Here is a 27,952-nt window from a genome sequence, read left to right as displayed (position 1 = left end):
ACACATAAGATGCAAATTGCAAATGGCTCACAAAGAAATATAGTGAAAAGAAGTTTTCTTTCTATCCCTATCTGAAGCAAACTTAATTTCTGGTTCAGGGGACAACAATTATTATTTTCTTGTGGAATCTTCTCTAGGAAGTCTTCGCACACCTACAAAAACTGATATATATATATATATATATATATATATATATATATATATATATATCTGCACTTTGCTTTTTGTCAGTTACTAATGTAAAGGTCTGTCTAGTCAAGGCTATGGTTTTTCCAGTGGTCTTGTATGGATGTGAGAGTTGGACTGTGAAGAAGGCTGAGCACTGAAGAATTGATGCTTTCTAACTGCGGTGTTGGAGAAGACTCTTGAGAGTCCCTTGGACTGCAAGGAGATCCAACCAGTCCATCCTAAAGGAGATCAGTCCTGGGTGTTCATTGGAGGACTGATGCTGAAGCTGAAACTCCAATACTTTGGCCACCTCATGTGAAGAGTTGACTCATTGGAAAAGACCCTGATGCTGGGAGGGATTGGGGGCAGAAGGAGAAGGGGATGATGGAGGATGAGATGGCTGGATGGCATCACCGACTTGATGGACATGAGTTTGGATAAGCTCCGGGAGTTTGTGATGGACAGGGAGGCCTGGAGTGCTGTGATTCACGGGGTCACAAAGAGTCGGACACAACTAAGCGACTGAACTGAACTGAACTGAATATATATCTTGGAGATTGTTCATATCAGTACAAGAGAGGCCTTGTTTTCCAATGTGCATGTGTGTGGTTAGTCAGTAAATCGTGTCCAATTCCTTGTGACTCTATGTACTGTAGCCCACCAGGCTCCTCTGTCCATGGGATTTTCCAGGCCAGAATATTGGAGTGGGTTGCCATTTCCTTTTCCAGCAGATCTTCCCGACTCAGGGGTCGAACTCATTGGCATGTGGATTCTTTACCACTGAGTCACCTGAGAAGGGTGTACTATACTTATTTAACCAGTTGTCTATCAGTCGACATATACAGATTACATTGGGGGGTCCTGAAGATAAGTTTTGGGGGTTGATTTGCTTTTGTGGTTGCATACATAAAAAGAATCAAGTCCATGCCATTCTGACTCTCTCATCAGGAAGGGATTTCTGGTCTTCAAAAAAGAATGTCCATATTTTTGGATGAATCAAATTATATCCCAGGGATAGTCTAGTGAATATGCTCTGACTCATTTGATGGCTCTTTGAGAATTTCACAGAAAGAGCCCTCTCGCTGCTCCCCTGTGTCCAAGAAGTATTTGCATCAGACAGGATGCTCTCCTGTTCCTCTTGTTACTAAATGTCAGCTAAATTCAACAGGGGGCGTGCTGAGCCTGGGTGCAGCAGCTTTATCAACCCCAGCGCTCAGAATGGGAGCCAAATAATCCTTCCCAGAGGACTTCAGTCCATTTCAGTGAAAATAAGCAGTTTCTCTTCATTTGGAATCGCGTCCAGCCTGCCACAGCTTGCATTTGGGGTTGATGCTTTGCATTTTCCATTGCTCACTCTATTTGCTGAAAGGCACACTGTTCCATTGTGTACTTTCAGCTGGTGAAGCAGTCTGGAAAAGGGATAGAGAGGTGGAAACAAACAACCCTTTGGCCCAGAAAAAGAACATCAGGATGCAACCTGTCAGCAGCTGGAATCTCACAGCTCTCTCTTGTGTTCCTCTATCCATCCATCTGTTCAGCAAAGTGTGACTACTTGCCAGGAGCCAGGTTCTGGGCTGGGGACTTCGAAAAAGCCCAGTCCCTCCTGTTGAGAAGCTCATAGGGTAGCAGGGGTGACAGATGCAAAAATAGTTTCTGATACAAAGTGGAAGATGCTCCAGCAGCTCAGGGAAGGTTGTCCCCACTTCCCAGGAGAGTAGGGAAGGTTTACAGGGTACAGCCTTCCATCCCTTTCCACCCCTGCCCTTTCTGCAGGGACATGAGGTGGGGGCTGGGGGAGTAGCCAGGCATTCTCTTATCGAGGTTCCGCCTTAAATCTTACCAGCTTACATTGAGGGAGCACCAATGAGGTGTGAGGGGTGCAGTGTATTCCCTTCCATTTTGGATACGTGCTGGAGAGTCCTAGGGAGACAATGTGTTTCGTTAATAATAAATGATTGGGATGAATGATATACCTTCACATCAGAGAAACCATCTCGAATGGAAAACCAGTCCTCAGCAGCTGGCTCACAGTCAGCAGTAATGTTTCTCTCCCTAGACTTATAGGCACAATTCTTGCCCCTCTGACATATATGAAAAAGTGCCTGTAATATTTACATATTTTTCTCTTCAAAAATGCCTGAGACTTCCTTGGTGGTCCAGTGATTAAGACTTTGCCTTCCAAGGCAAGGGGTGTGGATTTGATCCCTAGTCAGGGAGCTAAAATCCCACATGCCTCCAGGCCAAAATAAAAACATAAAACAGGAGCAATATTGTAACAGATGCAATGACTTTAAAAATGGTTCACATTAAAAAAAAAAATCTTAAAAAAATTCATTCTTTCTTTTCCTTCAAACTTTAATGTATAGGATAGGTTTCCTGAGCCAGAAAGCAATGAAAATTATTTATTAATTAATTATTATTTATTTTATCCCCTCTACCTTCAGCATGCATGGGTCTCTTAACCTAAAAATAAAAAAAAACAAACACAGACAAACCAACACTGCTGTCTTAATTGGTTTTACCTCCCTGACCTTCCAAGGCTGGGTCTATACATTTTCTCCTGTTCAGAGTTCATTATTTTCTAAAACTGCATATCCCTTACTCCCAATTCAGTCCTTAAATTTCTTCAGTTAATCCAAAAAGGTGGCTTCCTTTCTACTAAAAGAGCACTTAAAAATCACTAATAAACTCCATATTCTACCAATGATCTCTTTTCTAATTTTATTTGAACTCTCCACAACATTTAGCACTAGTGACCAATTTGCCATTAAGACTCTCCCTCTTGACCTTTGTGAAGCTGTATTATTATTATTTTTTTATAATTATACTATTTTATTTATTTATTTTCAATTTTTATTTATTTTTTGGCCATTCTGGGTCTTCATTGCTGCTTAGGCTTTTCCTAGTTGTGGCAAGTAGAGGCTACTCTAGTTGTAGCGTACAGGCTTCTCATTGCAGTGGCTTCTCTGCAGGCTCTAGGGCGAGTGAGCTTCAGCACTTGTGCCAAACGGGATTAGTTGCTCTGCAGTATGCGGAATCTTCCCAAACCCAGGATCAAACCTGTGTCCCCTGCATTGGCAGATGGATTCTTAACCACTGGACCACCAGGGAAGTTCCCTATTGTTTTTATTCACAGTATTTATTGTCCTGTTTGCTAACTTTTTTTCCCCTTTCTCTCATAGTCTTAAAAAAAATAGCTTTTAAAACCAATTAAAAAATAAAAAAACAACCCCTAGCTTTATTGAGATATAGCCCACAGACCATACAATTCACCTACTGCAACTGTACAGTTTCAATGGTTTTTAGTACATTCACAAACATGGTAACCATAATCAATTTTAGAATAGTTTCATCACCACTAAAATAATATGTCACTTAAAAAACAAATCCATACTATGTAGAAAATAGATAACTAAGGAGACTATACTGTATAGCACAAGGAACTCTACTTAATGCACGGTGACCTGAATGTGAAGGAAGTCCAAAAGAGAGGGACATTTGTGTATGTATGGCTGATTCCCTCTGCTGTCTTAATTCTATCACAGCATTGTAAAGCAACTATGCTCCAATAAAAATTTTTAAAAATCCAGAGTTAGTAAAGAGAGATTTTATTAGGAAGAATTTTTACAGGGGATGAAAGGGATTACAGCAGTCAGGGGTAGGGAGTCTATTGTAATAAAGAGAATGCCATGACTGTAAGATCAGCAAGCATCTCAAGAGGTAGAGAGGGGAGTCAATGAGGCTGGAAAGAACCAGGATCAGGGAATGGGCTGGAAAGGTGGCATGATGAGAGAGTGAGCAGAAAATGCTTTTTCCTGAAGCCAGCCAGCCAGCCTCTCCTCAGGCCAGGTTGTATGTTGGTTCAGGCTGAGAGTGGGCCAAAAGTCAAGGGCCTGGGAGAAGAGATGTTTAAGCAGTTTTGTTAATAAGCATTTTGTTCCGAGTGATCCGTGGGGACAAGCATTTCATTTTATTTATTTATTTATTTGGCTGTACCAAATCTTTGTTGCAGCATGTGGGATTTAGTTCCCTGACCAGGGATCAGACTCCGGTTCCCTGCATTGGGAGCTCAGAATCTTAGCCACTGGACCACCAGGGAAGTCCCACCCGTGGTTCATTTTAATTATTTATACGGCAAAGATGGGAACGTGGAAGGTCTTGTCCTTGTCACAAATAAACAAGAGGGGCATCAGTGAGTCAGGGAGAAGGGTGGTTCTTTGCAGACCACAAAAAGGAAGGCAGATTCCTTTAAGCCTCAGTGTTTTCCAGGCTCACAGGACTCAGATAAAATTAAACTTAGTCACCCCAGATCCACGAGCTGTCGCTCCCTAGTCCCTGACAGTCTATTTTCTATTTAAAGATTTGCCTATTCTGGACACATATAAATGGAATCATAGAATACATAGCTCTTTGTGTCCAGCTTCTTTCTTTTATAACATTTTCAAGCTTGACCCTTGTTGTAGCATGTATCAATACTACATTCCTTTCAATGGCTGAATCAAATCCTATTGTATAGATATGCTACATGTTTGTATGGATGTTTGGACTGTTTCCTTTTTTTTTGGCTGTTATGAATAATTCTATGAAAATTCATGCTATTTTCTATTTTTATTGTTATGTTGTTCTTCGTTGTTGTTAAGTTGCTAGGCTGTGTCCAATTTTTTGTGACCCCATGGACTGCAGGACACCAGGCTTTCCTGTCCTTCACCATCTCCCAGAGTTTACTCAAACTCATGTCCATTATTGTTATACTATTTTCTTAATGTAGATCTTTTTTCCTTTTTTAAAATATTTATTTATTTGGCTGCACTGGGTCTTAGTTTTGTGGCATGCAAACTCTTAGTTACAGCAATGTAGGATCTAGTTCCCTGACCAGGGATTAAACCCACGCCCCCTGCATTTGCAGGGCAGAGTCTTAGCCACTGGACAACCAGGGAAGTCCCTTAATGAAGATATTTAATGTGGAGTCTGCCTCCAGCCCTCTGTGCTGTCCCAGTCACTTTCCCTTTTTCCTTTTCATCTTCCTCTGTGGCGTCTTCTTTGTTATGACTCTAAAATCAGTGGTCCTGAAATGGGGAGATAGTAATAATATTTAAAGCCAGTGGCAGAGACCTCAACTCATCAAGATGGATGCTGTCATCTATTGTGTTAAAACAGTTGTGGCCCCTGATATGCCAGGCATCACCAGGGGTCCTAAATGTGTTGCTGAATCCCTTGAGGCCAGGCAGAGCAGTGGTTATTTTCCAGTATGTCTAAAACTATTTCAATATTTTAACAGTTGTCCTTGGGTTCTGACCTCTCTCCTAAATGCCAGGCTCTCATCTTACACTGCTTACAGCCCTGTTTGGGTATGCCACCATCATCCTAACTCAACACTTATAAACTATAGTTAGTATCTTTCCTCAAAAATCAGAATCCCTCATGATGTTCTGACTTCTACCTTGGAATTATGTTTAACTTCTCTCTCTCCTTCACCTCCCAAGCCAACTGAAATCCCAAATCCTGCTTGTCCCTTCCCCATAACTGTTTTCCTATCCTTCCCATTATCTGTCACATCCAACTCTTTGTGACCCTATGGACTGTAGCCCACCAGGCTCCTATGTCCAAGGGGTTGTCCAAGCAAGAATACTGGAGTGAGCAACCTAGATGCCCATCAGCAGATGAATGGATAAGGAAGCTGTGGTACATATACACCATGGAACATTACTCAGCCGTTTAAAAAGAATTCATTTGAATCAGTTCTAATGAGATGGATGAAACTGGAGCCCATTATACAGAGTGAAGTAAGCCAGAAAGATAAAGAACATTACAGCATACTAACACATATATATGGAATTTAGAAAGATGGTAATGATAAACCTATATGCAAAACAGAAAGAGACACAGATGTACAGAACAGACTTTTGGACTCTGTGGGAGAAGGCGAGGGTGGGATGTTTCGAAAGAACAGCATGTATATTATCTATAGTGAAACAGATCACCAGCCCAGGTGGGAAGCATGAGACAAGTGCTCAGGCCTGGTGCACTGGGAAGATCCAGAGGAATCGGGTGGAGAGGGATGTGGGAGGGGGGATCGGGATGGGGAATACGTGTAACTCCATGGCTGATTCATGTCAATGTATGACAAAACCCACTGAAAAAAAAAAAAAAAAGAATACTGGAGTGGGTTGACATTTCCTTCTCCAGGGAATCTTCCCAACCCAGAGACAGAACTGAGTCTCTTGTGTTTCCTGCATTGGTAGGTGGATTATTTACCACTGAACCACCTGGGAGGCCCTGTATAGATGTAGTATACCTTTATCCATTCCTGTCAATGGACATCTAGGTGGCTTGCATGTCTCGGGTATTGTAAACAGCGCTGTGATGAACATCAGCATGTATTCTTTCAAACTATGTTTTTCTCCAGGTATATACTCCTCAGTGGGATTGCTGGATCATATGGTAGCTCTATTTTTAATTTTTTTTCAGTTTGGATATCATTAGTTTATTATTAAAGAGAAACATCTCTTATTATTAAAGAGAAAATAATTTACACAATGAAAGATTTCAGAACTTCAGTGGAATGGGCAGCTTCACATGATGCCATTTCAATAGTGACTTATTTCAGTCGACATATTTCCAAAGAATGTCACCATCTCTAAATAAGAAATAATCCTTGTCATCTAGAACTACTTTGGTGCTTCCATATTCTGGGAGAGAACTTTATCTCTAAGTGATTGAATCTCTTCCCCCTTTCCTTGAGAGCTGGGTCCAACAGCTACTACTGTTGCTTGCAATACTTTTCCTTGTGATTTTTTCTGGAAGCATAATGCCTCCCAGGTGGCACTAGTTGTAAAGAACCCACCTGCCAATGCAGGAAACACAAGAGATGCAGGTTTAATCCTTGGGTTGGAAAGAGCTCCTGGAGTAGTAAATGGCAAACTGCTCCAGTATTCTTGCCTGGAACATTCCATGAACAGAGGAGCCTGGTGGACTACAATCCATGGGGTCGAAAAGAGTCGGACATGACTACACACACACACACATATGAGTTTAATCTGAGCTCCCAGCAAGTTAAAGAAAATAAAGCACCCTGACCAAGGTAACAGCAGAACCTTATCCCAGTTCAAGCTGAATTATAATACAGTCCACTTATCCAAAAAATATAGAGTAGGACTCCTGTTAATTTGGTATTTGGTTAATTCTAATCTGATTAGAATAGTTTACACATAATCTATTAGACTAGGAGAAATCCATCTTACACTAAACATCTGATGAACAGTGTATTTATTCACGACTCTGTTTCCAAATTGGTGTGTGATTTCAAGTGAATGACTTTCCTTCTCTTAGCTCGTCACCTCTCTCTTAGTTCTTAGTTTCTTCATCTGAAAATGAAAAAAATAGGAGTAGATGATTTCTAAGATTCCTTCCATTTCTGACATTCTATGACTGTAAATTCTAATCTCTGATCACTCAGACACCCTTTTGGGATCTAGTACTTTTAAAAAAGTTTATTTTGAACATAATTTTTTTTTTTTTTTTTTTTTTGCTACTCCTGGTGGCATTCAGGATATTAGTTCACCAACCAGGGATCAAACCTGCATGCCCTGCAGGGGAAGCAGAGTCTTAACTACTGGACCACCAAGGAAGCCCCTGAACATCATTAATTCAAGCAAACACTTAGCAGTACCAAGTGCCTATAAGCTGCTAGTTCTAGTGCTAGGAGTTGGGGAACTGAAGATGGAAAGACATGGTCCCTGCTATCCAGAGTTTACAGTGCAATATGGGAGCTAGATATGTACCCCAACAATTACAATTTAGTGGAATAACTACTGTAAAAGGCAACATATGCGAGAATAATGAGTGCACAGGGGAAAAAGTGCTAACATTTACAGAAGGGACACAAGAGACGTTTCAGAGGAGTTGAGCTGTGACTTGAAGAAGAAATAGACATTGGCCAAGCAGAAAAAGGTAGGTGGGGGTTGGGATTCTAAGTCAGAGGAAAGATCTTGGTAAAGGCATGAGCTTATGGAAAAATAGCTTATTAAGGCTTAAGGCTAAGGTATTTAGAGGTCCCAGAGAGGCTAACCGGGGCTAAGCAGGAAACATTGTTCAATCACAGAGCATCCTGAAATCATGCTTAGATGTTTGGACTTTATCCTAAAGCTTATCAGACACTATTTAAGGACTTTAATCTAAAGAGGGAGAGGAACTGATTTGTATTTTAGAAAGAAAATTGATTTGAGGAAATGTAATTGTTAGGACTGGAAAAGGTCAGCTTTCATTCCAATCCCAAAGAAGGGCAATGCCAAAGAATGTTCAAACTACTGCATGATTGCACTCATTTCACATGCTAGCAAGATAATGCTCAAAATCCTTCAAGCTAGGCTTCAATAGTATGTGAACCAAGAACTTTCAGTTGTGCAAACTGGATTTAGAAAATACAAAGGATCCAGAGGTCAAATTGCCAATATCTGTTGGATCATAGAAAAAGCAAGAGAATTCCAGAAAAACATCTGCTTCATTGACTGTCTAGGTTTGACTTAGACTATGTAGATCACAACAAACTGGAAAATTCTTAAAGAGATGGGAATACCAGACCACCTAACCTGCCTCCTGAGAAACCTGTATGCAGGTCAAGAAGCAACAGTTAGAACCAGACATGGAACAATGGACTGGTTCAAAATTGGGAAAGGACTTTGTCAAGGCTATTGTCAGGATATTGTCACTATGCTTATTTAACTTCTATTCAGAGTACATCATGAAAAATGCTGGACTGGATGAATCCCAAGCTGACTGGAATCAAGATTACCAGGAGAAGTATTAATAACCTCAGGTATGCAGATGACACCACCCTAATGGCAGAAAGTGAAGGATAACTAAAGAGCTTCTTGATGACGGTGAAAGAGGAGAGTGAAAAGCGGGGCTTAAAACTCAACATTCAAAAAACTAAGATCATGGGTTCTGGTACCATCACTTCATGGCAAATAGATGGGGAAAAAATGAAAATAGTGACAGATTTTATTTTCCTGGGCTTCAAAATCACTGCAGACAGTGACTGCAGCCATGAAATGAAAAGACGCTTACTCCTTGGAAGAAAAGCTGTGACAAACCTAGACAGCATATTAAAAAGCAGAGACATTACCTTTGTTGACAAAGGTCTGTCTAGTCAAAGGTCCATCTGGCTTTTCCAGTAATCATGTACGGATATGAGAGTTGGGCCATAAAGTAGGCTGAGCACTGAAGAATTGATGCTTTCAAACTGTGGTGCTGGAGAAGACTTTTGAGGGTCCCTTGAACTGCAAGGAGATCAAACCAGTCATTCCTAAAGGAAATCAGTCCTGAATATTCATTGGAAGGACTGATGCTGAAGCTGAAGCTCCAACTTTGGCCACCTGATGGGAAGAGCTGACTCACTGGAAAAGATCCTGATGCTGGGAAGGATTGAGGGCAGGAGGAGAAGGGATCGACAGAGGATTGGATGGTTTGATGGCATCATCAACTCAATGGACTTGAGTCTGAGCAAACTCCAGGAGATAGTGAAGGACAGGGAAGCCTAGTGCAGTCCATGGGATCCCAAAGTGTCAACACAACTGAGCAACTGAACAGCAACAATTGGTAGTTTGGAAGAGCCTGAGGGTAGAAGCAGGGAGATCTATCAGGAGGCTACTGTAAGAGTCCCAGCAAGAGAAGATGATCATCTGAACTAAAGCAGTACAAATACATAGAGGAAGAGAGCTGATGGGAGAACTCTGTAGGAGAGAAAATCAGTAGGGCTTGGTGTCTGATTGCATGGAGAAAATGAGGGGAAGGGAGGAGTCTAAAATATTACAATTTTCATTATCTAGAGTACAGATGTATAAACTATAGAAGATTGAATTACATATGTACTAATCCTATTATATTCCCTGGAAATCCATTTATTTTTTAATTGAAATATAGTTGTACATTGTTCATACTGTTCATGGGGTTCTCAAGGCAGGAATACTGAAGTGGTTTGCCATTCCCTTCTCCAGTGGACCGCATTTTGAACAGTATGAAAAGGCAAAAAGATAGAACACTGAAAGATGAACTCCCCAGGCCAGGAGGTGCCCAATATGCTACTGAAGATCAGTGGAGAAATAACTCCAGAAAGAATGAAGAGATGGAGCCAAAGCAAAAACAACACCCAGTTGTGGATGTGACTGGTGATGGAAGCAAGGTCTGATGCTGTAAATAGCAATATTGCATAGGAACCTGGAATGTTAGGTCCATGAATCAAGGCAAATTGGAAGTGATCAAATAGGAGATGGCAAGAGTGAACATTGATGTTTTAGGAATCAGCAAACTAAAATGGACTGGAATGGGTGAATTTAATTCAGATGACCATTATATCTACTACTGTGGGCAATAATCCCTTAGAAGAAATGGAGTAGCCATCATAGTCAACAAAAGAGTCTGAAATGAAGTACTTGGATGCAGCCTCAAAAATTACAGAATGATCTCTTCATTTCCAAGGCAAACCATTCAATATCACGGTAATCCAAGTCTCTGCGCAGACCAGTAATGCTGAAGAAGCTGAAGTTGAATGGTTCTATGAAGACCTACAAGACCTTCTCGAATTAATACCCAAAAAAGATGTCCTTTTCATTATAGGGGACTGGAATGCAAAAGTAGGAAGTCAAGAAACACCTTGAGTAACAGGCAAATTTGGCCTTGGAGTATGGAATGAAGCAGGGCAAAGGCTAATAGAGTTTTGCCAAGAGAGTGCACTGGTCATAGCAAACACCCTCTTCCAACAACACAGGAGAAGACTCTACACATGGACATCACCAGATAGTCAACACCGAAATCAGATTGATTATATTCTTTGCAGCCAAAGATGGAGAAGCTCTATACAGTCAGCAAAAACAAGACCAGGAGCTGACTGTGGCTCAGATCATGGACTCCTTATTGCCAAATTCAGACTTAAATTGAAGAAAGTAGGGAAAACCACTAGACCATTCAGGTATGACCTAAATCAAATCCCTAATGATTATACAGTGGAAGTGAGAAATAGATTTAAGGGACTAGATCTGATAGAAAGAGTGCCTGATGAACTATGGACGGAGGTTTGTGACATTGTACAGGACACAGGGAGCAAGACCATCCCCAAGAAAAAGAAATGCAAAAAAGCCAAATGGCTACCTGAGGAGGCCTTACAAATAGCTGTGAAAAGAAGAGAAGCAAAAAGCAAAGGAGAAAAGGAAAGATATATCCACCTGAATGCAGAGTTCCAAAAAATAGCAAGGAGAGATAAGAAAGCCTTCCTCAGTGATCAGTGCAAAGAAACCGAGGAAAACAATAGAATGGGTAAGACTAGATATCTCTTCAAGAAAATTAGAGATACCAAGGGAACATTTCATGCAAAAGTGGGCTCAATAAAGGACAGAAATGGTATGGACCTAACAGAAGCAGGAGATACTAAGAAGAGGTGGCACAGAAGAACTATACAAAAAAGATCTTCACAACCCAGATAACCACAATGGTGTGATCACTCGCCTAGAGCCAGACATCCTGGAATGTGAAGTCAAGTAGGGCCTTAGGAAGCATCACTATGAACAAAGCTAGTGGAGGTGATGGAATTCCAGTTGAGCTATTTCAAATCCTAAAAGATGGTGCTGTGAAAGTGCTGCACTCAATATGCCAGCAAATTTAGAAAACTCAGCAGTGGCCACAGGACTGGAAAAGGTCAGTTTTCATTCCAATCCCTAAAAAGGCAATGCCAAAGAATGCTCAAACTACCGCACAATTGCACTCAGCTCACACGCTAGTAAAGTAATGCTCAAAATTCTCCAAGCCAGGCTTCAACAATACATGAGCCATGATCTTCCAGAAGTTCAAGCTGGTTTTAGAAAAGCCAGAAAAAAATAAAATCAAACGACCCAGAGTACAGTAATTATATTTACTCAGTTGCCAAACATTAAATGTTTTTTAAATTAATAAAAAAAAAAAAAAAAAGAAAAGCCAGAGGAACCAGAGATCAAATTGCCAACATCTGCTGGATCATCAAAAAAGCAAGAGAGTTCCAGAAAAACATCTATTTCTGCTTTATTGACTATGCCAAAGCCTTTGACTGTGTGGATCACAATAAACTGTGGAAAAGTCCAAAAGAGATGGGAATACCAGACCACCTGACCTGTCTCTTGAGAAACCTGTATACAGGTCAGGAAGCAGCAGTTAGAGCTGGACATGGAGCAACAGACTGGTTCCAAATAGGAAAAGGAGTACATATGAGAGTTGGACTATAAAGAAAGCTGAGCACAGAAGGATTGATGCTTTTGAGCTGTGGTGTTGGAGAAGACTCTGAGAGTCCCTTGGACTGCAAGGAGATCCAGCCAGTCCATCCTAAAGGAGATCAGTCCTGGGTGTTCATTGGAAGGACTGATATTGAAGCTGAAACTCCAACACTCTAGCCACCTGATGTGAAGAGCTGACTCATTTGAAAAGACCCTGGTGCTGGGAAAGATTGAAGGTGAGAGGAGAAGGGGATGACAGAGGATGAGATGGTTGGATGGCATCACCGACTCAATGTACATGAGTTGGAGTAAATTCCGGGAGTTGGTGATGGACAGGGAGGCCTGAGGTGCTGCAGTCCATGGGGTAGCAAAGAGTTGGATACAACTGAGCGACTGAACTGAACTGAACTGAACTGATAGTTGTATACAATATTATACAAATTTCAGGTGTACATCAGAGTGGCTCACAGTTTTTAAAGGTTTATATTCCATTATTAGTAATTATAAAATGTTGGTTATATTCCCTGTGTTATACAATATATCCTTGTAGCTTATTTCTTTTATACATAGTAGTTTGTAACTCTTAATCCCCAGCCCCTATCTTGTTCCTCCCCACTTCCTTCTCCCCACTGAAAACCACTAGCTTCTTCTCTTTATCTGTGAGTCTGTCTTTGTTGTTATATTCACTATTTTGTTTCATTTTTTTTAGATTCTACATATAAGTGATATCACACAGTATTTTTCTTTCTCTGACTTATTTTACTTAGCATAATACCCTCCAAGTTCATCCATGTTGTTGCAAATGGCACAATTTTATTCTTTTTATGGCTGAGTATTATTCCTTTGTATATCTGCATACCACATCTTATTTATTCATTCATCTGCAGTTGGATACTTAGGTTGCTCCTTGTTTTTGTGGTTCAGTCGTGCCTGACTCTTTGCGACCCCACAGACTGGAGCACACCAGGTTTCTCTGTCCATCACTATCTCCAAGTTTGCTCAAACTCAAGTCCAGTTGAGTCAGTGATGCCATCCAACCATCTCATCCTCTGTTGCCCCCTTCTCCCCTTGTCCTCAATTTTTCCCAGCATCAGCGTCTTTTCCAATGAGTCAGCTCTTCGCATCAGGTGGCCAAAGTATTGGAGTTTCAGCTTCAGCATCAGTCTTTCCAATGAATATTCCAGGTTGCTCCTTGAAATGCTTTTTTTAAAAAATTCCTGATGTTAATTTATTTCTTTATTAACTAATCTCCTTCTTTATATAATAGTAAAGTAGTGGAAAAGCATTGTTAATTTCTTTTTCTGGTTATTTGATTTCAGATAGTATATTAAATATGTTTAAATTCATGAATTAACAATGATGCCAAACAAGCAAAAAACAAACAAAAAAAAAACCTCCTCAGAAATCACTGTTGGAAAATACTAGATAACCAACTTACTATTTGAAAACTGGAACTAAATGGAAATAAGTAAGCATTTACCCTACCCTTTTCTGTCTGAATTGTGCCTTAGGGTAAGCAAGTAGTTGGTGGGGGTAAGCTCTTATTTATAGAATTATTTCAGCTTATAGATGAAGAAGGAATGATAGAATTAGAATACCACTGTTTTGTAGCCGCTAGTGAAATAATGATCCAGAAAATTATCTCTAATGCCTGCTAAAAATATTAGGTGGAGATTGATGTGGCATGGCGTTTATTCGCTAAGTTGTGTCTGACTCTTTGTGACCCCATGGACTGTAGCTCACCAGGTTCCTCTGTCCATGGGATTTCCCAGGCAAGAATACTGCAGTGGATTGCTGTTTCCTTCTCCAGGGGATCTTCTCAACCCAGGGATGGAACCCACATCTCCTGCATTGGTAGGCAGATCATTTACAGCTGAGCCACCAGGGAAGCCTGGAGACTGATGGAGAACTCTTAATTGTGGGAAGCCCCTTATGAGACTGCTGCTGCTGCTGAGGCTAAGTCACTTCAGTCGTGTCCGACTCTATGTGACCCCATAGACGGCAGCCCACCAGGCTCTCCGGTCCTTGGGATTCTCCAGGCAAGAACACTGGAGTGGGTTGCCATTTCCTTCCCCAGTGCATGAAAGTGAAAAGTGAAAGGGAGGTTGCTCAGTCATGCCCAACTCTTAGCGACCCCATGGACTGCAGCCCACCAGGCTCCTCTGTCCATGAGATCTTCCAGGCAAGAGTACTGGAGTGGGGTGCCATTGCCTTCTCCACCTTATGAGACTAACAACACCTAAAGTGAAAGTGAAGTCGCTCAGTCCTGTCCGATTCTTTGCGACCGTGTGAACTGTAGCCTACCAGGCTCCTCCGTCCATGGGATTCTCCAGGCAAGAATACTGGAGTGGGTTGCCATTTCCTTCTCCAGAGGATCTTCCTGACCCAGGGATTGAACCCAGGGATCGAACCTGGGTCTCCCGCATTGGAGGCAGATGCTTTAACCTCTGAGCCACCAGGGGAGCCCAACAACACCTAAGCCCACCCAAACCCACTCATTAATCTTTTTTTTTTTTTTTTTTGGCAGAGTTTGTGGGGGGAAAACAGTCTGTTTCTTCTTTGATTTATTATTTTTTCAATAATTTTTGTTTTGTTTGTTCTAATATTTATTTATTTATTTATTTGGTTGCCCTGGGTCTTAGTTGCAGCAGGCAGGATCTTCAATCTTCCTTTTGGCATGTGGGATCTAGTTCCCTGACCAGGGAGCAAACCCGGGCCCGTGCCTTGAGAGCACAGTGTCTTAGCCACTAGACCACCAGGGAAGTCCCATTCTTTTATTTATGGAATGAAGATTCAAGAAAATGCCCCCTCACCCCTCATTCATTAATCATAACATCACAAAAAAGGAAAGGACTGGGCTCTCCTAGAGGTTCAGTGGTAAAGAATTTGCCTGCTAATGCAGGAGACACTGCATTAGTGGGTTCCTTCTGAATCAGGGATTGAACCCAGCTGCCCGGGAGCAACTAAGCTTGTGCATCACAACCACTGAGCCCATGCTCTAGAGCCCAGGAGCCACAACTGCTTCAAGAGCAGCCACTGCCGTGAGAAGCTCTTGCACTGCAGCTGAGAGCTGCACCCCAAGTCCCCACAACTACAGAAAAGCCTGCACAGCAGTGAAGACCCAGCACAGCCTAAATAAATAAATAATTTCCCTATTTTCTTTTAAAGGGGAAAGGACTGACATTGTGTGTGTCTGGGGTGTAATGTAATAGGAAGTACACACCAACACTTATGAAGTATTTTTGACAAAAAACAGCAGCAAATCAGTCAAACTTGCATCTGATTGGAACTCCAGATCTAACTTCAAGTTTACGGAAAAGATGGAGGTCAGGGAAATATATTAAAACAGTACTGTAAGAATGCAGTAAGCGAAGACCAGAGGTGGGACATTCTACAGGACAAACAACTCAGTTTCTCCAACAGACAAACTGGAGACAGAACGAGGAGCAGGGGAAGAGGAAGAGGTGATGACAAAGAGGGGAAAACACCACATTAAAGGAGACTTCAAAAATCTCTTTGATAGTACTGAAACAGAGAAGTCCCTTGCCCCCTCCCACCATGTCTTCTGTCTGCCTTTTGTCTGTGGAAAACTTTAATCAAAGAATAAGTTTAATCAGAGAAGTGACAATTGCAGAAACAAAGGAAAATAGTCAAAGGAGATAACAATGAAGTCATCAAGCATAGTCAAGGACCTTTAGTTCTTTCTCAAGGGCTGTAGATAATATTCTGAGCCATATCCTGTGAGCCGTTTTATAGATATTAAAGCGCCAGGTGGAGAAGTTAACTACCTGAGGATCAGACTGTACCCAGGGCATGATCTGCCAGAATTCTGAGAATTGGTCGCAAAGAAATGGGGACAACTGGACCCTGGAACTGAAGATGCACTGGACCTAAAACAACCAAGATGATGCTGATGACCGGTTTGAAGATGACTGTTAGAGATGATTGTGCTGTTTCTGCATGTAGCTCCCCAGCCCCCACTCTGTCTATAAAAGCTCTCGCCCCACAGGTTGCCATTGGTGGGGGGTGGGAGTCGGCCTTTGGACAGATGTCTGCCACCCTCCCTCCACACCCTCACTTGCTGCATCTGAAATAAAGCAAACTTTCCTTTCCACCAACCTGGCCTGTTCATCGGCTTTTGAGCAGTGAGCAACCAGACCCACCACACACTTTTGGTAACAGTACCGTACTGCTCATTTGAAAGTTTCTGAGGGACTTCCCTGGAGGAGAAGTGTTCGCAGTTGGAACAAAATCTAGATCTTTAAAACAAGACACTCTCAACAGAGCACAGTAAGTGTTTAGCAGCTGTGCATATTTAAGCAAACCATTTCATTTGTGCAATCTGGCTTGTTTCCCAGGAAATGATGTTTCCATTTCACAATCTAATAGAACAGGAAGAGTGTGAACTCTTGTTTGAATGTAGATTCCTTGTGCCCCACTCAGATTTCCACATTTCCATTGTAGTCTGGGTGTGAGAATCCAGCTGCATGTTGGTGGAATGACTCATTTTTCCACCAAGATGCAGATTTCTGTGAATCCCAGGGGCCACTGATTGGTGTGAAAGAGCAGTCAGCACGGAATTGGCTCCTGGATCCATCATATGACTTGAGATATGACTTAAAGTTTTCTGCATGGGCTTAAATTGAAAGAAGCAATTTAGCTATTCAGATAATTCATGCTCCAAAACCTTTAATGTTTACAAGTGGTTATTAAGAGCAGCTACTTGAGGGACTTCCCTAGAGGTCCACTGGTTAAGATTCTGCCCTTCCCCTGCAGGGGGCATGTGATTTCTGGCCAGGGAACTAAGATCTGACATGCTGCACAGTGCGGTCAAAAAATACAAAAATAAATTAATTAATATTTTAAAAAGAGCAGCTACTAGATACCATATGGAAATACAAAGGTAATAGAAGCAAAATTACATCCTTTGGGTGTTTAGTAATCTCATCAAGGAAATAAATGCACAAGAAGTATAAAGATTTCAAATGAGTCAATGATACCCAATATAAGTATACATAAAATACATCCATCAAGTTTCGGAGTCTTAGAATAATAGAGTTAATGAAATAAAATTTTCATTTTCAAGCAGGACAAGAAAAAAAAATTAAACAGAAAATTCTCTCTCCATGTTTTTAGGGCCTCCTCCCTCCCTAATGTGCAGTGTGCACCTGCATTATGCATTAACCGGAGCTCCTCCAACCATAAAGATCATTTTAACTTCTTAAAAGAACAGGGTTCCAATGTTCATCGCAGCACTGTTTATAATAGCCAGGACATGGAAGCAACCCAGATGCCCATCAGCAGACGAATGGATGAGGAAGCTGTGGTACATATACACCATGGAATATTACTCAGCCATTAAAAAGAATTCATTTGAATCAGTTCTAATGAGATGGATGAAACTGGAGCCCATTATACAGAGCGAAGTAAGCCAGAAAGATAAAGACCATTACAGTATACTAACACATATATATGGACTTTAGAAAGATGGTAACGATAACCCTATATGCAAAACAGAAAAAGAGACTCAGATGTATGGAACAGACTTGTGGACTCTGGGAGAAGGCGAGGGTGGGATGTTTCAGGAGAACAGCATTGAAACATGTATATTATCTAGGGTGAAACGGATAACCAGCTCAGGTTGGGTACATGAGACAAGTGCTCGGGCCTGGTGCACTGGGAAGACCCAGAGGGATTGGGTGGAGAGGGAGGTGGGAGGGGGGACTGGGATGGGGAGTACATGTAAATCCATGGCTAATTCATATCAATGTATAACAAAAACTACTGTAATGATGTAAAGTAATTAGCCTCCATCTAATAAAACTTTAAAAAAAAAAAAAAAAAAAGAACAGGGTTCTTTCTCAGCTCCTTAGGGAGTCATGGTGACTTGCTGTTCCACTTTGTAGGTGTTTACCTGGACTATGTATGCTTGGTGAGCTTTATGTAAAACATCAGTATGTCATTTTGATGTATGATATGTTGTCTCAAAAGTGTATATAAAGCCTTCAGCTTCTAAGAGGTGGAACATTTCTCCAAGCTTTCTGAGAATCTGCTTCCCTGGTTACAGTCCTCAGTTTGGCTCAAATAAAATTCCCTTTTTAATTATTAACTGGATAGTTAATTGATTTTTCACTGATAGAGTGAGCAAAATGGAAAGAGTCTATCTATCTGGAAATTTTTATAATTTACAAAATTTTAAAATTCTTTAAAATTTACAGAAAATTTCTAAGTACAAAAAAGGTTATATATATTTTTGGAAGCATTTGAGAGTAAGTTGGCAACATGATGTCTCATCACCCCCAAATACCTTGTTTCTATAAGCAAGGCCATTCTGATACATAACCACAGAACAGTCATCAAAATCAGGAAATTGATATCAATACATGCCACCATCTGGTTCTCAGCTACCTATCAGATTTCATTATTTGTCCTAATAGTGTCCTTTACCATTTAGTGATCAAATCTAAGTTCACACTTTGAATTTACTTGTCACCTTTCTTTAGTATCCATGAATCACAGGAATAGTTCCTCATTTCTCATTTTACTTTCATAACATTGTCATTTTTTAGGATTACAGGAAACTATTATGTAGAAGATTATTCAATTTGGGCTTTCTGATGTGCTCTTTTTCCATGATTGGGTTAGGGTTTTAACTTTGGCAGGAAGAGCATGAAAGGGATGCTGTGTTCTTTTCATTGTATCCTATCAAGTGGTACATGATTTTGATTTGCCCGCTGTTTGTGCTATTAACCTTGATCAGTTAAGGTGAGGTCAGATTTTCCAGTATAAGTGTTAGTCACTCAGTTGTGTCTGACTCTTTGTGACCCTATGGACTGTAGCCCACCAGGCTCCTCTGTCCATGGAATTCTCCAGGCAAGAATACTGGAGCAGGTTGCCATTTCCTCCTCCAGATTATAAAGTTAGACTTTTCTTCTTTGTCATCCATAAGTATTTTGTAGAGTGGTATTTTGAGACTGAGTAAATATTCCATACACCAATTTCACACACAAACCACCAGAACTCATTTAACATGAAATAGCTTTGCTACCTCTATAACTGTAAAAAAGTTTAATTTGTAATTTAAAATCTAAAAAAAGGAAATATCCAGGTCCAGATGCTTTTAGTAGACACTCCACTAAACATACAAAGAATTAACACCAACTCTACACAGTCTTTTTCAGAAAGGAGAAGAAGAGAGAATCCTTCTTAACCCATTTTATGAGACTGGTATAACCCTAATATAAAAAACCAGACAGACAGTACAAAAAAGGTAAGCCAATATCCCTCATAAATATACACGTAAATATCCCTAACAAAGTATAAGCAAATAGAATTCAGCATATGTAAGAAAGAATTATATATATGAGCAAGTGGGGTTTATTCCAGGGTTGTAAGCCTGATTCAGTATTCAAAATTCAGTGTAATTCACCAGGTGAACAAGGTAAAGAAGAAAAACCACATGACCATATCAACTGAGGCAGAAAGTACATTTGACAAAATTCAATACCTACTCATGACAGAAATTCTCAGAAAACTAAGACTAGAGTGGAATTTCCTTAACTTGATAAAGAACATCTACAGAAACAAAACACCACACAGCTAACAGCATATTTAATGATGAAAGATTGAATTATTTCCCGTGAAAATTGGAAACAAGTCAAGGATATGTGCTTTTATCACACATGTTCAAGTCAAGAAAGTAATATCCAGGATAGTAAGGCAAGAAAAGGAAATAAAAGGTATTGGAGAAGGAAATGGCAACCCACTCCAGTATTCTTGCCTGGAGAATCCCATGGAGGGAGAAGCCTGGTAGGCTACAGTCCATGGGGTCGCAAAGAGTCGACATGACTGAGCGACTTCACTCACTCTCACTCACTCATAGTTTGGAAAAGAAGAAATAAAACTGCACCTTTGTGCAGAAGGCATAGTGGTTTATGTAGAAAATCCAAGGAATGTATTTTTCAAAACCCTAGAAATAGTACACAAGTTCAGCAAGGTTACAGCATATAAAGTAAACTCGTAAGAATCTATTGTATTTCTACATAGTATCGGTGAACACATGGAAACTGAAATTTAAAATACGATTTATGGGGATTTCCCTGATGGTCCAGTGGCTAAGACTCTATGCTCCCAATGGAGGGGGTCTGGGTTCGATCCCTGGTCAGGAAGCTAGATCCCACGTGCTGCAATTAAGAGTTCACATGCCAGCAACCAAGAGTTGAAGATCCCACGTGCCACAATTAAGACCTGGCACAAGCAAATATATATAAGATGTTTAAAACTTAAAAAAATAAAATAAAATGCCATTTATGGGGGTTCCCTGGTGGTTTAATGGTTAGGGTTTGGTGTTTTCATTGCTGTGGCCTGGGTTCAATCCCTGGTTGAGGACCTGAAATCCTGAAAGTGGGATGGCCCTCCCCCAAAAAACAAAGCATTTACAGTTGCTAAAAAAATATGAAATATATGTGAATCTAATAAAACATATATAACAGAGTTAGTTTTGTTCATTTATAATTTTTAAAATAAAAGTACCCAGTCTATTAAAAATTTATTAACATTCATACTTATAAGTGTATATAGTATTTTCATGTTTTACATTTCTTCTATATCCGTGGTTAAAACCAATTCTCGTTATCATTGTATTTGTGGTCTTTCTCTCATCTTACCAGAAGTTTTCCTATTTTTATTAATAGTTTTCCTATTTTTATTAACATTAAAAAAGGACTACCTTTTATGTTTGTTATCCTTTAAGTCATTTGTCGAAATTTATTAATTTTGAACTCGAATACTGTACTTGGGTTTTGTGAAGGTTTTTTGCTTTATGGAGTGCTGGCTGTGCTGTGTCTTCTTTGCAGTGCCCAGGCTTTCTCTGACTGTGGTGCAGGGGCTTAGTTGCCCCAAGGCACATGGGATCTTTGTTTCCCCACCAGGGATGGAACCCGAGTTCCTGGCATTGGAAGGTGGATTCTTAACCACTGGATCACTAGACAAGTCCATGTGCTAGGGTATTTTTAAAAAATACATTCCTTGAGATTTTCTACATAGACCACCATGCTATCTGCACAAAGGCAGAGAGCAGAAAGGCAGAATTTATTAATTCTCCCTTTCTGCTTTATTTGGGTTTATCTTGTTGTGTTTTAAAAACATGCTGAGAGGGGAGTGGCCAAGATGCAGAGTAGGAAGATCCTGAATTCACCTCTTCTCATGGGCAGACCAAAATGATAACTATTACAGAACAACTATTGATGAGAAAGACCAGAAGACTAGTAGAAAAGATCTTCCACAGTTAAAGATATAAAGAAAGAATCACAGTGAGACAGGTAGGAGTTATACGGATAGAATAGAATAGTTGTATACAGGTAGTTGTAGAAGTTCAAGTGAACAGCGAAAGCGTTACTCGCTCAGCTGTGTCCGACTCTTTGTGAGCTCATGGACTACAGCCTGGTGAGGCTCCTCTGTCCATGTAATTCTCCAAGCAAAAATACTGGAGTGAGTAACCATTCCTTTCTTCAGGGGATCTTCTCAATCCAGGATCGAACCCCAGTCTCCTGCATTGTGGGCAGATTCTTTACAGTCTGAGCCAGCAGGAAGCCAATAAGGGACTAAAAATAGAGAGGGAAATCTAGGGAACTTTGAGAGACCACTGTAAGTTAATGATCGCTCAAGAAAGCTACTGGAACATCATGGATCTAAGCAGGCTTGCTTAACTAGAAAGCCATAAATAAAAGCACAGACTTGCCCCAGGCCATTTGGTGAAAGAAAAATGTTACTAGCTTTCTGATGATTTGAATAAGTGCTATGATAATCCTAGTTTGACTTCATAGGGTCAGAAACTCTCCTGCTCGACACAAAAGGAGGAGCTAGTGATATAAACCTGACGTCTACTCAAAGAAGGTGGTCTTTCCATGCCCTCCCCCGCCCCACCACTTTCCTTGTCTTCCCTGGTGGCTCAGAGGTTAAAGCGTCTGCCTGCAATGCGGGAGACCCAGCTTCGATTCCTGGGTTGGGAAGATGGGAAGATCCCCTGGAGAAGGAAATGGCAACACATTCCAGTATTCTCACCTGGAGAATGCCATGGACACAGGAGCCTGGTAGGCTACAGTCCACGGGGTCACAAAGAGTCAGACACGACTGAGCAACTTCACTTTCACTTTTCCACTTTCCTTTGATTAAAAAATTTTAGCCCACTTAATCCTCAAGGCAGAGCCCACTTGCATCTCTCATAAGCATCCTATGTTAATAAATCCAATTCTTGCCCATCGCTTTGCCTCTCACTGAATTCCTTCTGCACTGAGACACAAAGAACCTGAGCCCTCAGAAGTCCAGACACTAGGTGAGTGACTCTATGTATACCTATGGCTGATTCGTGTTGATGTTTGGCAGAAACCAACAAAATTCTCCAAAGCAATTATCCTTCAATTAAAAAAAAAGAAAAGGAAACGGGGGAAAAAAGACCACAGGTTAGAATCCTAGTCAGAGTTTTGGCTGGCTTTGAGTCCTGGTCACATGGGTCTAAGTCTCAGTCTGAGGTGCACGGTTTCAGCAGAGACAGAGATGCAGGATAGTCCAGACCCGTAGCCCTAGGCGGGTGACTCACAAATGGGAAGATAATTACAATTGCAGAAGTTCTCTCCAAGGTGTGAGGGGTCCAAGCCCCACACTGCACTCTGCAATCTGGAGTTTCCGCACTGGGAAAATGAGCCCCTGGAACTTTTGGCTTTGAAGGTCAATGGGCTTACTTTTGGGAGAGCCAGAGGAGTGTAGGAAACAGCCTCCAATTTTAAAGGGTGCACACACCACTTCACATGCTATAAGACACAAGGAAGTAGCAGTAGTTTGAAAGCAGCCTGGGCCAGACCCACTTGCTGATCCTGGAGAGCCTCCCAGAGAAGCAGGAGGCACCTGGGGCTCACCCTGGGGTCATGGATACTGGCAGCAGTCATTTTTGGAGCTCAATCTACCATGCGGACACTGGTGCTGGCAAGAACCATCTTAGAATCCTCTCTCTAGCTTATTAGCCTCACCCACCAATAAGCAGGTGCCAGCCACAGGACCCCTGGGCCCTGGCTCTGCCCACCAGTGAGCTGACACCAACTCTGGGACCCCAAGGGTCCTGCAGTAAGAGACCCAAGGACCAAATCCACACACCAGCAGGCTGGCAGTAGCCCAGTACCCCCTGGGCCCCTGCCCCACCCATCAGCAGGCCAACTCCAGGACACTCAGCTTAGACCCCTCAGCCAGCTGCTCTGGGATTCAGCCCCACTCACCAGCAAGCCAACACCTGCGTCTGCCCACCACTGAGCCAGCACTAGCCCCAGGGCCATAGGGGCCCTGCAGCCAGCTGCCTCCTGACCTGGCCGCACCCACCAGTATCTGGCATCTTCTGCGCAAGGCAGGCACTGGCAACCAAGCAGACCAGGGACCAGCCACACCCACCAGACTGCTCACAGTAGTCAGCCCATTACAACAGAAGGGCTCTCACAGAGCCCACACAGAGGACATGCATAGGGGAGAGAGCTCTGGTGACCAGAAGGGCCCACATCTCCAAGCCTGGGAAATATAACCAACCTACCAAATATACAGAAATAAAAGTAGCGAATTAGGCAAAATGAGGCAACAGAGGAATATATTCTACCTGAAAGAACAAGATAAAACCTCAGAAGAAAAACCAAGAGAGGTGAAGGTAAGCAATCTACCCCATAAAGAGTTCAAGGTAATGATGACAAAGATGCTCAAAGAATTCAGAAGAAAGGATGAACAAAATGAGAAGTTAGACATTTTTAACAGAGTTAGATAATACAAAGAACCAAATAGAGCTGAAGAATACAGTAAAGGAAATTTTTAATATATGAGAGGGAATCAACAGTAGATTAGATGATATAGAGAAATGAATCAGTGAACTGGAAGACAGAGCACTGGGAATCATGTATACTAAACAGAAATATAGAATATTTAAAGAATGAGGGCAGATTAAGAGATCTCTGGGACCATGGCAAATGGACTAATATTCACAGTATAGGGGTCCCAGAAGGAGAAGAGAGAGAAAGGATCAGAGAACACATTTGCTCAATGTTACTAGTCATTAGGGAAATGCAAAGCAAAACCACAATGAAATACAATGTGAGAATGGTTGTTATCAAAAAAGGGAACAGATAACAAGTGTTGATGAGGATGTGGAGAAAATAGAACCCTCACACACTGCTGGTTGAAATGTAAACTGGTGCAGCCACTCTGGAAAACAGTATGGCGATTCCTCGAAAACATAAATAGAAACTTCTCCGGTGGCCCAGTGGTTAAGACTTTTCACACTTCCACTGCAGGGACGCAGGTTTGGTCCCTGGTCAGGGAACTAAGTCTTCCCTGGTGGCTCAGACAGCAAAGAATCCGCCTGCAATTCGGGAGACCTGGGTTCAATCCCTGGGTTGGGAAGATCCCCTGGAGAAGAAAATCGCGACCCACTCCAATATTCTTGCCTGGAGAGGTTCAGGGACAGAGGAGCCTGGCGGGCTACACTCCATGGAGTTGCAAAGAGTTGGACACAGATGAGCAACCCACACTTTCACTTCACTTTCTTTTCAGGGAACTAAGATCCCACACAGCACATGGGGCTACAACAACAAAAACTAGGACTACCATATACCAATTCCCCCCAAAAAACGCAAACACTAATTAGCAAAGATCCATGCACCCCTACATTCATTATAACATTGTTTACAACAGCCAAGATATGGAAGCAATCTAAATGCCTATCAATAGATAAATGGATAAAGAAGCTGTGAGATATGTATCAGTGATGTGCTGTGCTATGCTTAGTCGCTCAGTTGTGTCTGATTCTTCTACCCCAGGGACTGCAGTCCACCAGGCTCCTCTGTCTATGGGGATTCTCCAGGCAAGAATACTGAAGTGGGTTGCCATGCCCTCCTCCAGGGGATCTTCCTGACCCAAGAATCAAACCAAGGTCTCCTGCATTGCAGGTGGATTCTTTACCAGCTGAGCTACAATGATATATTTTATATATATGCATAAAAAATAATATATATATATATCAGCCATAAAAAAGAATGTAGCCTTGCCAATTTGACACAACATGGAAGGCCCTAGAAGGTATTATGTTAAGTGAAATAAGTTCAGATAGAGAAAGAAAAATGCTGTATGATTTCATTGATATGTGTAATCCAAAAATAAAACAAATGAGCAAACAAAATAAAACAGAAATAGTCATAGATACAGAGAACAAACAAGTGGTTTCCAGTGGGGAGGAGGCTAAAAGGTGAGGGAGATTAAGAGGTACAAACTCTGGACTACAAAATAAATGAGTCATGGGTGTGAAATGTAGTGTGGGGAATATAGTCAACAATGATGTGCTATCTTTCTGTGGTGACTGATTGTAATGAGACTTATCATGATGATCATTTTGAAATACAGTAAATTCTCAAACTATTATATTGTGTAATAGGAACTAACATAGTTACACTTCAAAAACAAACAATCTTATAGAACCACAAAAATAATTTACAGTTACCGGAAGTGGAACATGGAGAGAGGGGAAATTGGATGAAGACATTCAAAAGTACAAACTTCCAGTTAAAAGATATATAAGTGTTATGTATAAAAGTTCTTGAAAGCAAATCCTGAGTTCTCATCACAAGGAAAAAATGTTTCTTTAATTTCTTTAATTTTGTATCTATATGAGATGTTCACTAAAGTTTTTGTGACCATCATTTCATGATGTATGTAAGACAAATCATTATGCTGTATATCTTAAAGAATCTACCTGCCAATCCACCTTCCCCACCTGGGTGGGAAAGATTCCCTGGAGAAGGAAATGGCAGCCCATGCCAGTATTTTTGCCTGGGAAATCCAGGACAGAATGGACAGAGGAGACTGGTGGGCTACAGTCCGTGGGGTTGCAAAAGAATCTGACGTGACAACAATACCTTAAATTTATACAGTGTTGTATGTCAATTATATCGCAATAAAACTGGAAGGAAAAAACATGTCAATTTTATGCTTATTTAACTTACCTTAATTCTTTCTTGCTTAATAAACACATTTAAAGCAATTGTTCTTCTCATTCTAAGTGCAGCTTTAGTGAGCTCTCATACAATTTCATATGTAGCGCTGTCATTAAAAGATTGATCTTCAACTCAGTCTTGAAAGAAAGAATTTGCACAGAAGGGCTGGAATCATTCCCAGTGCAGGCAGAGAACCGACAGGTTCACAGTCTACTCACAGACAAATGCTTGCTCATTCTTTAAGACAACTCAAATTTCATCTCCTCTGTAAAGATTTCAAAGCATGGTTAGTGCTGCCTTTATCGGTGAATCCATAGTACTACCTATATATTACTAATAAAAATCCATATTGTATTATAGATTCTGTGCTCCTTCAGGTTAGGACCCTTGTCCAATTTTCTTTCTTTTTCTTCTTATTTTTTTTTCCTCAGGATCTTAGTTCTCCGACCAGGGCTTGAACTCAGGCCCTCAGCAGTGTGAGCATGGAGTCTTAATCACTGGACCACTGGAGAATTCCTGTCCTGTTTTCTATATGTAGGCCTGAATCATATCAAGCACAAAACCTTGTACTGAATTAAATAATAGAAGAGAGGAATATAGAAGCTGACGGGAAAGCTCCTAAAATTCACTTCCCTCACAGATTTTACTCAAACACAGTCTTGTCAATAGCTATTCATGTTGCCAGAAAAATTTAAGGGTCCAAAGTATACTTTTAAAACAGAAATAATTGTTCACTTGTATTCAGACTCTCTAAGCAAAAGGAAATTTGTAACGAAAATACAGCTCAAGGCAATAACCATCTGAAGTTTCCCTTCCCCTAAAAAAAATTTCTCCTCTAAAGATGACATCCTTATATATTTTCTCTACAAGTTTCCTGCAGGCTCTCTTCTCCACCATTCTCCCTCCTTAAAAATACCACAAAAGCTTGGAAAGTTTTTATAACATAAAAACAACTCCAGTGTAAAGCATAGAAATCTCCAGCCATAAGTAAGTACATGATTGCAAATAACCTTTACCAGTTCATCACAAGTTAAGCTAAATTCCCAGTTTTGCTTGCTTTCTTTCAAACATATGAAGTGTCTATTGAATGCCAGGCACCAGTGGATATACCACAGTTTAGGGTGAATCTATCCCTTGACCCTTAAATCAACCAGATTCAATAAATCTACTGGAATTTTCCCCATGTGTTTCTTTACTACAGATCTTACCTCCTTTCTCCAAGTCACTAGAAACTCAATACAGAAGCATTTGCCTGGTTTTCCACTTCAGAAATCTTGAACTTGTTTCTTGTTTACCTGGGCAAATACTTCAGGTCTAATTTCACAGAGAGGTCTCTCTGCTCTATGTCACTCAATCCTTTCCCTCCTTTCCATCTCCAGTTTTCTCGGTTTTATTTCTTTAAGAAGCCTCTTTCCGTGGCATTCTTCGCTCACACAAGTTAAGAGGCTTCTTGCCTCATGTGTTGGTCACAGGAGTCTTAAGCATTGCATAAAATGTCACATGCCTTAGGTTTATTCATATCCCCTCGTGGAT

The 27,952-nt window shown here is 41.0% G+C and overlaps 1 long non-coding RNA gene across 1 annotated transcript; it reads right to left on the bottom strand.

Moving 5' to 3' along the window:
• Positions 1 to 1,337: 1,337 nt before the first annotated feature.
• LOC139039129 (uncharacterized) lies at positions 1,338 to 27,879 on the bottom strand. The gene is made up of 4 exons (XR_011492340.1): positions 27,628 to 27,879; positions 26,429 to 26,684; positions 7,410 to 7,532; positions 1,338 to 2,088 (listed from the first exon to the last, which is right to left on the bottom strand). It is a non-coding gene; the product is annotated as an uncharacterized lncRNA (long non-coding RNA).
• Positions 27,880 to 27,952: the final 73 nt, after the last annotated feature.

Source organism: Odocoileus virginianus, chromosome 17, assembly GCF_023699985.2.
Source record: "Odocoileus virginianus isolate 20LAN1187 ecotype Illinois chromosome 17, Ovbor_1.2, whole genome shotgun sequence".
In the NCBI taxonomy this organism is placed as follows: Eukaryota; Metazoa; Chordata; class Mammalia; order Artiodactyla; family Cervidae; genus Odocoileus; species Odocoileus virginianus.
This window is presented reverse-complemented; position numbering and strand designations above follow the sequence as displayed.